The sequence below is a fragment of the Oncorhynchus masou genome, chromosome 20 (genome assembly GCF_036934945.1).
Source record: "Oncorhynchus masou masou isolate Uvic2021 chromosome 20, UVic_Omas_1.1, whole genome shotgun sequence".
Classification (NCBI taxonomy): Eukaryota; Metazoa; Chordata; class Actinopteri; order Salmoniformes; family Salmonidae; genus Oncorhynchus; species Oncorhynchus masou.
Genome location: NC_088231.1, coordinates 31511209 through 31524525, shown reverse-complemented (window position 1 = coordinate 31524525; position 13317 = coordinate 31511209). Strand labels below are relative to the sequence as shown.

Below are 13317 nucleotides of genomic sequence, written 5' to 3'. Positions count from 1 at the left end.
GAGAGTAAGTAACAGTTAACAATTGTATCAATTGAGACTAGGAATCTTTAAAAAAACGGCAGCTGATATTTTAACCACTAGTGTGTCCACCACAGTGAATAGAGCACCCTGATTGGACAGCAGTGAGGTGTGATGTGTGCGCGTACCTGTCAAAGGTGATGCCCTTGCCCACCAGCAGGAGAGGACACTGTGCGTTGTCAGGACAACCGTTGTAGTGTAGCTCCAGGAAAACAGGCGGTTCCTCTGAGCCTAAAACAACAAAACAAACGGGTCTTTGTCCCTGGAGGCTGAACCAACTGTATATAATATAATGTCCCTGGAGGCTGAACCAACTGTATATAATATAATGTCCCTGGAGGCTGCTGAACCAACTGTATATAATATAATGTCCCTGGAGGCTGAACCAACTGTATATAATATAATGTCCCTGGAGGCTGAACCAACTGTATATAATATAATGTCCCTGGAGGCTGAACCAACTGTATATAATATAATGTCCCTGGAGGCTGCTGAACCAACTGTATATAATATAATGTCCCTGGAGGCTGAACCAACTGTATATAATATAATGTCCCTGGAGGCTGCTGAACCAACTGTATATAATATAATGTCCCTGGAGGCTGAACCAACTGTATATAATATAATGTCCCTGGAGGCTGCTGAACCAACTGTATATAATATAATGTCCCTGGAGGCTGAACCAACTGTATATAATATAATGTCCCTGGAGGCTGAACCAACTGTATATAATATAATGTCCCTGGAGGCTGAACCAACTGTATATAATATAATGTCCCTGGAGGCTGCTGAACCAACTGTATATAATATAATGTCCCTGGAGGCTGAACCAACTGTATATAATATAATGTCCCTGGAGGCTGAACCAACTGTATATAATATAATGTCCCTGGAGGCTGAACCAACTGTATATAATATAATGTCCCTGGAGGCTGCTGAACCAACTGTATATAATATAATGTCCCTGGAGGCTGAACCAACTGTATATAATATAATGTCCCTGGAGGCTGCTGAACCAACTGTATATAATATAATGTCCCTGGAGGCTGAACCAACTGTATATAATATAATGTCCCTGGAGGCTGAACCAACTGTATATAATATAATGTCCCTGGAGGCTGCTGAACCAACTGTATATAATATAATGTCCCTGGAGGCTGAACCAACTGTATATAATATAATGTCCCTGGAGGCTGCTGAACCAACTGTATATAATATAATGTCCCTGGAGGCTGAACCAACTGTATATAATATAATGTCCCTGGAGGCTGCTGAACCAACTGTATATAATATAATGTCCCTGCTGAACCAACTGTATATAATATAATGTCCCTGCTGAACCAACTGTATATAATATAATGTCCCTGGAGGCTGAACCAACTGTATATAATATAATGTCCCTGGAGGCTGCTGAACCAACTGTATATAATATAATGTCCCTGGAGGCTGAACCAACTGTATATAATATAATGTCCCTGGAGGCTGAACCAACTGTATATAATATAATGTCCCTGGAGGCTGCTGAACCAACTGTATATAATATAATGTCCCTGGAGGCTGAACCAACTGTATATAATATAATGTCCCTGGAGGCTGAACCAACTGTATATAATATAATGTCCCTGGAGGCTGCTGAACCAACTGTATATAATATAATGTCCCTGGAGGCTGAACCAACTGTATATAATATAATGTCCCTGGAGGCTGAACCAACTGTATATAATATGTCCCTGGAATGTGAACCAACTGTATATAATATAATGTCCCTGCTGAACCAACTGTATATAATATAATGTCCCTGGAGCTGCTGAACCAACTGTATATAATATAATGTCCCTGGAGGCTGCTGAACCAACTGTATATAATATAATGTCCCTGGAGGCTGAACCAACTGTATATAATATAATGTCCCAGGCTGCTGAACCAACTGTATATAATATAATGTCCCTGGAGGCTGAACCAACTGTATATAATATAATGTCCCTGGAGGCTGAACCAACTGTATATAATATAATGTCCCTGGAGGCTGAACCAACTGTATATAATATAATGTCCCTGGAGGGCTGAACCAACTGTATATAATATAATGTCCCTGGAGGCTGCTGAACCAACTGTATATAATATAATGTCCCTGGAGGCTGAACCAACTGTATATAATATAATGTCCCTGGAGGCTGAACCAACTGTATATAATATAATGTCCCTGGAGGCTGAACCAACTGTATATAATATAATGTCCCTGGAGGCTGAACCAACTGTATATAATATAATGTCCCTGGAGGCTGAACCAACTGTATATAATATAATGTCCCTGGAGGCTGAACCAACTGTATATAATATAATGTCCCTGGAGGCTGAACCAACTGTATATAATATAATGTCCCTGGAGGCTGAACCAACTGTATATAATATAATGTCCCTGGAGGCTGAACCAACTGTATATAATATAATGTCCCTGGAGGCTGAACCAACTGTATATAATATAATGTCCCTGGAGGCTGAACCAACTGTATATAATATAATGTCCCTGGAGGCTGAACCAACTGTATATAATATAATGTCCCTGGAGGCTGCTGAACCAACTGTATATAATATAATGTCCCTGGAGGCTGCTGAACCAACTGTATATAATATAATGTCCCTGGAGGCTGAACCAACTGTATATAATATAATGTCCCTGGAGCTGCTGAACCAACTGTATATAATATAATGTCCCTGGAGGCTGCTGAACCAACTGTATATAATATAATGTCCCTGGAGGCTGCTGAACCAACTGTATATAATATAATGTCCCTGGAGGCTGAACCAACTGTATATAATATAATGTCCCTGGAGGCTGCTGAACCAACTGTATATAATATAATGTCCCTGGAGGCTGAACCAACTGTATATAATATAATGTCCCTGGAGGCTGAACCAACTGTATATAATATAATGTCCCTGGAGGCTGAACCAACTGTATATAATATAATGTCCCTGGAGGCTGAACCAACTGTATATAATATAATGTCCCTGGAGGCTGAACCAACTGTATATAATATAATGTCCCTGGAGGCTGAACCAACTGTATATAATATAATGTCCCTGGAGGCTGAGGCTGCTGAACCAACTGTATATAATATAATGTCCCTGGAGGCTGAACCAACTGTATATAATATAATGTCCCTGGAGGCTGAACCAACTGTATATAATATAATGTCCCTGGAGGCTGAACCAACTGTATATAATATAATGTCCCTGGAGGCTGAACCAACTGTATATAATATAATGTCCCTGGAGGCTGAACCAACTGTATATAATATAATGTCCCTGGAGGCTGCTGAACCAACTGTATATAATATAATGTCCCTGGAGGCTGCTGAACCAACTGTATATAATATAATGTCCCTGGAGGCTGCTGAACCAACTGTATATAATATAATGTCCCTGGAGGCTGAACCAACTGTATATAATATAATGTCCCTGGAGGCTGAACCAACTGTATATAATATAATGTCCCTGGAGGCTGAACCAACTGTATATAATATAATGTCCCTGGAGGCTGAACCAACTGTATATAATATAATGTCCCTGGAGGCTGAACCAACTGTATATAATATAATGTCCCTGGAGGCTGAACCAACTGTATATAATATAATGTCCCTGGAGGCTGAACCAACTGTATATAATATAATGTCCCTGGAGGCTGCTGAACCAACTGTATATAATATAATGTCCCTGGAGGCTGCTGAACCAACTGTATATAATATAATGTCCCTGGAGGCTGAACCAACTGTATATAATATAATGTCCCTGGAGGCTGAACCAACTGTATATAATATAATGTCCCTGGAGGCTGAACCAACTGTATATAATATAATGTCCCTGGAGGCTGAACCAACTGTATATAATATAATGTCCCTGGAGGCTGAACCAACTGTATATAATATAATGTCCCTGGAGCTGCTGAACCAACTGTATATAATATAATGTCCCTGGAGGCTGAACCAACTGTATATAATATAATGTCCCTGGAGCTGCTGAACCAACTGTATATAATATAATGTCCCTGGAGGCTGAACCAACTGTATATAATATAATGTCCCTGGAGGCTGCTGAACCAACTGTATATAATATAATGTCCCTGGAGGCTGAACCAACTGTATATAATATAATGTCCCTGGAGGCTGAACCAACTGTATATAATATAATGTCCCTGGAGGCTGAACCAACTGTATATAATATAATGTCCCTGGAGGCTGAACCAACTGTATATAATATAATGTCCCTGGAGGCTGAACCAACTGTATATAATATAATGTCCCTGGAGGCTGAACCAACTGTATATAATATAATGTCCCTGGAGGCTGCTGAACCAACTGTATATAATATAATGTCCCTGGAGGCTGAACCAACTGTATATAATATAATGTCCCTGGAGGCTGCTGAACCAACTGTATATAATATAATGTCCCTGTATATAATATAATGGAGGCTGCTGAACCAACTGTATATAATATAATGTCCCTGGAGGCTGCTGAACCAACCAACTGCTACCAACTGTATATAATATAATGTCCCTGGAGGCTGAACCAACTGTATATAATATAATGTCCCTGGAGGCTGAACCAACTGTATATAATATAATGTCCCTGGAGGCTGCTGAACCAACTGTATATAATATAATGTCCCTGGAGGCTGAACCAACTGTATATAATATAATGTCCCTGGAGGCTGAACCAACTGTATATAATATAATGTCCCTGGAGGCTGCTGAACCAACTGTATATAATATAATGTCCCTGGAGCTGCTGAACCAACTGTATATAATATAATGTCCCTGGAGGCTGAACCAACTGTATATAATATAATGTCCCTGGAGGCTGAACCAACTGTATATAATATAATGTCCCTGGAGCCTGCTGAACCAACTGTATATAATATAATGTCCCTGGAGGCTGCTGAACCAACTGTATATAATATAATGTCCCTGGAGGCTGCTGAACCAACTGTATATAATATAATGTCCCTGGAGGCTGAACCAACTGTATATAATATAATGTCCCTGGAGGCTGAACCAACTGTATATAATATAACCAACTGAACCAACTGTATATAATATAATGTCCCTGGAGGCTGAACCAACTGTATATAATATAATGTCCCTGGAGGCTGAACCAACTGTATATAATATAATGTCCCTGGAGGCTGAACCAACTGTATATAATATAATGTCCCTGGAGGGCTGAACCAACTGTATATAATATAATGTCCCTGGAGGCTGAACCAACTGTATATAATATAATGTCCCTGGAGGCTGCTGAACCAACTGTATATAATATAATGTCCCTGGAGGCTGAACCAACTGTATATAATATAATGTCCCTGGAGGCTGAACCAACTGTATATAATATAATATAACTGTCCCTGGAGGCTGCTGAACCAACTGTATATAATATAATGTCCCTGGAGGCTGAACCAACTGTATATAATATAATGTCCCTGGAGCTGCTGAACCAACTGTATATAATATAATGTCCCTGGAGGCTGAACCAACTGTATATAATATAATGTCCCTGGAGGCTGCTGAACCAACTGTATATAATATAATGTCCCTGGAGGCTGAACCAACTGTATATAATATAATGTCCCTGGAGGCTGCTGAACCAACTGTATATAATATAATGTCCCTGGAGGCTGAACCAACTGTATATAATATAATGTCCCTGGAGGCTGAACCAACTGTATATAATATAATGTCCCTGGAGGCTGAACCAACTGTATATAATATAATGTCCCTGGAGGCTGCTGAACCAACTGTATATAATATAATGTCCCTGGAGACTGCTGAACCAACTGTATATAATATAATGTCCCTGGAGCTGCTGAACCAACTGTATATAATATAATGTCCCTGGAGGCTGAACCAACTGTATATAATATAAATGCTGAACCAACTGTATATAATATAATGAGGCTGCTGAACCAACTGTATATAATATAATGTCCCTGGAGGGCTGAACCAACTGTATATAATATAATGTCCCTGGAGGCTGCTGAACCAACTGTATATAATATAATGTCCCTGGAGGCTGCTGAACCAACTGTATATAATATAATGTCCCTGGAGGCTGCTGAACCAACTGTATATAATATAATGTCCCTGGAGGCTGCTGAACCAACTGTATATAATATAATGTCCCTGGAGGCTGCTGAACCAACTGTATATAATATAATGTCCCTGGAGGCTGCTGAACCAACTGTATATAATATAATGTCCCTGGAGGCTGCTGAACCAACTGTATATAATATAATGTCCCTGGAGGCTGAACCAACTGTATATAATATAATGTCCCTGGAGGCTGAACCAACTGTATATAATATAATGTCCCTGGAGGCTGAACCAACTGTATATAATATAATGTCCCTGGAGGCTGCTGAACCAACTGTATATAATATAATGTCCCTGGAGCTGCTGAACCAACTGTATATAATATAATGTCCCTGGAGGCTGCTGAACCAACTGTATATAATATAATGTCCCTGGAGGCTGAACCAACTGTATATAATATAATGTCCCTGGAGGCTGAACCAACTGTATATAATATAATGTCCCTGGAGGGCTGAACCAACTGTATATAATATAATGTCCTAGGCTGCTGAACCAACTGTGGAGTCCCTGGAGGCTGAACCAACTGTATATAATGTCCCTGGAATGTGAACCAACTGTATATAATATAATGTCTGCTGGAGGCTGCTGAACCAACTGTATATAATATAATGTCCCTGGAGGCTGAACCAACTGTATATAATATAATGTCCCTGGAGGCTGAACCAACTGTATATAATATAATGTCCCTGGAGGCTGAACCAACTGTATATAATATAATGTCCCTGGAGGCTGCTGAACCAACTGTATATAATATAATGTCCCTGGAGGCTGAACCAACTGTATATAATATAATGTCCCTGGAGGCTGAACCAACTGTATATAATATAATGTCCCTGGAGGCTGAACCAACTGTATATAATATAATGTCCCTGGAGGCTGAACCAACTGTATATAATATAATGTCCCTGGAGGCTGAACCAACTGTATATAATATAATGTCCCTGGAGGCTGCTGAACCAACTGTATATAATATAATGTCCCTGGAGGCTGAACCAACTGTATATAATATAATGTCCCTGGAGGCTGCTGAACCAACTGTATATAATATAATGTCCCTGGAGGCTGAACCAACTGTATATAATATAATGTCCCTGGAGGCTGAACCAACTGTATATAATATAATGTCCCTGGAGGCTGAACCAACTGTATATAATATAATGTCCCTGGAGGCTGAACCAACTGTATATAATATAATGTCCCTGGAGGCTGCTGAACCAACTGTATATAATATAATGTCCCTGGAGGCTGAACCAACTGTATATAATATAATGTCCCTGGAACCAACTGTATATAATATAATGCTGCTGAACCAACTGTATATAATATAATGTCCCTGGAGGCTGAACCAACTGTATATAATATAATGTCCCTGGAGGCTGAACCAACTGTATATAATATAATGTCCCTGGAGGCTGAACCAACTGTATATAATATAATGTCCCTGGAGGCTGCTGAACCAACTGTATATAATATAATGTCCCTGGAGGCTGCTGAACCAACTGTATATAATATAATGTCCCTGGAGGCTGAACCAACTGTATATAATATAATGTCCCTGGAGGCTGAACCAACTGTATATAATATAATGTCCCTGGAGGCTGAACCAACTGTATATAATATAATGTCCCTGGAGGCTGAACCAACTGTATATAATATAATGTCCCTGGAGCTGCTGAACCAACTGTATATAATATAATGTCCCTGGAGGCTGCTGAACCAACTGTATATAATATAATGTCCCTGGAGGCTGAACCAACTGTATATAATATAATGTCCCTGGAGGCTGAACCAACTGTATATAATATAATGTCCCTGGAGGCTGAACCAACTGTATATAATATAATGTCCCTGGAGGCTGCTGAACCAACTGTATATAATATAATGTCCCTGGAGGCTGCTGAACCAACTGTATATAATATAATGTCCCTGGAGGCTGCTGAACCAACTGTATATAATATAATGTCCTGGAGGCTGCTGAACCAACTGTATATAATATAATGTCCCTGGAGGCTGAACCAACTGTATATAATATAATGTCCCTGGAGGCTGAACCAACTGTATATAATATAATGTCCCTGGAGGCTGAACCAACTGTATATAATATAATGTCCCTGGAGGCTGAACCAACTGTATATAATATAATGTCCCTGGAGGCTGCTGAACCAACTGTATATAATATAATGTCCCTGGAGGCTGAACCAACTGTATATAATATAATGTCCCTGGAGGCTGAACCAACTGTATATAATATAATGTCCCTGGAGGCTGAACCAACTGTATATAATATAATGTCCCTGGAGCTGCTGAACCAACTGTATATAATATAATGTCCCTGGAGGCTGAACCAACTGTATATAATATAATGTCCCTGGAGGCTGCTGAACCAACTGTATATAATATAATGTCCCTGGAGGCTGAACCAACTGTATATAATATAATGTCCCTGGAGGCTGAACCAACTGTATATAATATAATGTCCCTGGAGGCTGCTGAACCAACTGTATATAATATAATGTCCCTGGAGGCTGCTGAACCAACTGTATATAATATAATGTCCCTGGAGGCTGAACCAACTGTATATAATATAATGTCCCTGGAGGCTGCTGAACCAACTGTATATAATATAATGTCCCTGGAGGCTGCTGAACCAACTGTATATAATATAATGTCCCTGGAGGCTGCTGAACCAACTGTATATAATATAATGTCCCTGGAGGCTGAACCAACTGTATATAATATAATGTCCCTGGAGGCTGCTGAACCAACTGTATATAATATAATGTCCCTGGAGGCTGCTGAACCAACTGTATATAATATAATGTCCCTGGAGGCTGAACCAACTGTATATAATATAATGTCCCTGGAGGCTGCTGAACCAACTGTATATAATATAATGTCCCTGGAGGCTGAACCAACTGTATATAATATAATGTCCCTGGAGGCTGCTGAACCAACTGTATATAATATAATGTCCCTGGAGGCTGCTGAACCAACTGTATATAATATAATGTCCCTGGAGGCTGAACCAACTGTATATAATATAATGTCCCTGGAGGCTGCTGAACCAACTGTATATAATATAATGTCCCTGGAGGCTGCTGAACCAACTGTATATAATATAATGTCCCTGGAGGCTGCTGAACCAACTGTATATAATATAATGTCCCTGGAGCTGCTGAACCAACTGTATATAATATAATGTCCCTGGAGGCTGCTGAACCAACTGTATATAATATAATGTCCCTGGAGCTGCTGAACCAACTGTATATAATATAATGTCCCTGGAGGCTGCTGAACCAACTGTATATAATATAATGTCCCTGGAGGCTGCTGAACCAACTGTATATAATATAATGTCCCTGGAGGCTGCTGAACCAACTGTATATAATATAATGTCCCTGGAGGCTGCTGAACCAACTGTATATAATATAATGTCCCTGGAGGCTGAACCAACTGTATATAATATAATGTCCCTGGAGGCTGAACCAACTGTATATAATATAATGTCCCTGGAGGCTGCTGAACCAACTGTATATAATATAATGTCCCTGGAGGGCTGAACCAACTGTATATAATATAATGTCCCTGGAGGCTGAACCAACTGTATATAATATAATGTCCCTGGAGGCTGCTGAACCAACTGTATATAATATAATGTCCCTGGAGGCTGCTGAACCAACTGTATATAATATAATGTCCCTGGAGGCTGAACCAACTGTATATAATATAATGTCCCTGGAGGCTGCTGAACCAACTGTATATAATATAATGTCCCTGGAGGCTGCTGAACCAACTGTATATAATATAATGTCCCTGGAGGCTGAACCAACTGTATATAATATAATGTCCCTGGAGGCTGAACCAACTGTATATAATATAATGTCCCTGGAGGCTGAACCAACTGTATATAATATAATGTCCCTGGAGGCTGCTGAACCAACTGTATATAATATAATGTCCCTGGAGGCTGAACCAACTGTATATAATATAATGTCCCTGGAGGCTGAACCAACTGTATATAATATAATGTCCCTGGAGGCTGAACCAACTGTATATAATATAATGTCCCTGGAGGCTGCTGAACCAACTGTATATAATATAATGTCCCTGGAGGCTGCTGAACCAACTGTATATAATATAATGTCCCTGGAGCTGCTGAACCAACTGTATATAATATAATGTCCCTGGAGGCTGCTGAACCAACTGTATATAATATAATGTCCCTGGAGGCTGAACCAACTGTATATAATATAATGTCCCTGGAGGCTGCTGAACCAACTGTATATAATATAATGTCCCTGGAGGCTGAACCAACTGTATATAATATAATGTCCCTGGAGGCTGCTGAACCAACTGTATATAATATAATGTCCCTGGAGGCTGAACCAACTGTATATAATATAATGTCCCTGGAGGCTGCTGAACCAACTGTATATAATATAATGTCCCTGGAGCTGCTGAACCAACTGTATATAATATAATGTCCCTGGAGCTGCTGAACCAACTGTATATAATATAATGTCCCTGGAGGCTGCTGAACCAACTGTATATAATATAATGTCCCTGGAGGCTGCTGAACCAACTGTATATAATATAATGTCCCTGGAGGCTGCTGAACCAACTGTATATAATATAATGTCCCTGGAGGCTGAACCAACTGTATATAATATAATGTCCCTGGAGCTGCTGAACCAACTGTATATAATATAATGTCCCTGGAGGCTGCTGAACCAACTGTATATAATATAATGCTCCAACTGTATATAATATAATGAGTATATAATATAATGCTGCTGAACCAACTGTATATAATATAATGTCCCTGGAGGCTGCTGAACCAACTGTATATAATATAATGTCCCTGGAGGCTGCTGAACCAACTGTATATAATATAATGTCCCTGGAGGCTGCTGAACCAACTGTATATAATATAATGTCCCTGGAGGCTGCTGAACCAACTGTATATAATATAATGTCGAACCAACTGTATATAATATAATGTCCCTGGAGGCTGAACCAACTGTATATAATATAATGTCCCTGGAGGCTGAACCAACTGTATATAATATAATGTCCCTGGAGGCTGAACCAACTGTATATAATATAATGTCCCTGGAGCTGCTGAACCAACTGTATATAATATAATGTCCCTGGAGGCTGAACCAACTGTATATAATATAATGTCCCTGGAGGCTGAACCAACTGTATATAATATAATGTCCCTGGAGGCTGAACCAACTGTATATAATATAATGTCCCTGGAGGCTGAACCAACTGTATATAATATAATGTCCCTGGAGGCTGAACCAACTGTATATAATATAATGTCCCTGGAGGCTGAACCAACTGTATATAATATAATGTCCCTGGAGGCTGCTGAACCAACTGTATATAATATAATGTCCCTGGAGGCTGCTGAACCAACTGTATATAATATAATGTCCCTGGAGGCTGCTGAACCAACTGTATATAATATAATGTCCCTGGAGGCTGAACCAACTGTATATAATATAATGTCCCTGGAGGCTGCTGAACCAACTGTATATAATATAATGTCCCTGGAGGCTGCTGAACCAACTGTATATAATATAATGTCCCTGGAGGCTGAACCAACTGTATATAATATAATGTCCCTGGAGGCTGAACCAATGTCCCTGTATATAATATAATGTCCCTGGAGGCTGAACCAACTGTATATAATATAATGTCCCTGGAGGCTGAACCAACTGTATATAATATAATGTCCCTGGAGGCTGCTGAACCAACTGTATATAATATAATGTCCCTGGAGGCTGCTGAACCAACTGTATATAATATAATGTCCCTGGAGGCTGAACCAACTGTATATAATATAATGTCCCTGGAGGCTGAACCAACTGTATATAATATAATGTCCCTGGAGGCTGAACCAACTGTATATAATATAATGTCCCTGGAGTATAATATAATGCTGCTGAACCAACTGTATATAATATAATGTCCCTGGAGCTGCTGAACCAACTGTATATAATATAATGTCCCTGGAGGCTGCTGAACCAACTGTATATAATATAATGTCCCTGGAGGCTGAACCAACTGTATATAATATAATGTCCCTGGAGGCTGAACCAACTGTATATAATATAATGTCCCTGGAGGCTGCTGAACCAACTGTATATAATATAATGTCCCTGGACTGTATACAATATAATGTCCCTGAGGCTGAACCAACTGTATATAATATAATGTGGAACCAACTGTATAAGGTTATAATGTCCCTGAGGGAGGCTGCTGAACCAACTGTATATAATATAATGTCCCTGAAGCTGCTGAACCAACTGTATATAATATAATGTCCCTGGAGGCTGCTGAACCAACTGTATATAATATAATGTCCCTGGAGGCTGCTGAACCAACTGTATATAATATAATGTCCCTGGAGGCTGAACCAACTGTATATAATATAATGTCCCTGGAGGCTGCTGAACCCAACTGTATATAATATAATGTGTCCCTGGAGGCTGAACCAACTGTATATAATATAATGTCCCTGGAGGCTGAACCAACTGTATATAATATAATGTCCCTGGAGGCTGCTGAACCAACTGTATATAATATAATGTCCCTGGAGGCTGCTGAACCAACTGTATATAATATAATGTCCCTGGAGGCTGCTGAACCAACTGTATATAATATAATGTCCCTGGAGGCTGAACCAACTGTATATAATATAATGTCCCTGGAGGCTGAACCAACTGTATATAATATAATGTCCCTGGAGGCTGAACCAACTGTATATAATATAATGTCCCTGGAGGCTGAACCAACTGTATATAATATAATGTCCCTGGAGCTGCTGAACCAACTGTATATAATATAATGTCCCTGGAGGCTGCTGAACCAACTGTATATAATATAATGTCCCTGGAGGCTGCTGAACCAACTGTATATAATATAATGTCCCTGGAGGCTGCTGAACCAACTGTATATAATATAATGTCCCTGGAGGCTGAACCAACTGTATATAATATAATGTCCCTGGAGGCTGAACCAACTGTATATAATATAATGTCCCTGGAGGCTGCTGAACCAACTGTATATAATATAATGTCCCTGGAGGCTGGAACCAACTGTATATAATATAATGTCCCTGGAGGGCTGAACCAACT

At 39.7% G+C, this 13317-nt stretch overlaps 1 pseudogene; it reads right to left on the bottom strand.

Annotated features, from left to right (window-relative positions):
• Positions 1 to 13317, bottom strand: part of LOC135506636 (cytosol aminopeptidase-like) — a 34932-nt pseudogene that overhangs the window by 8663 nt on the left and 12952 nt on the right.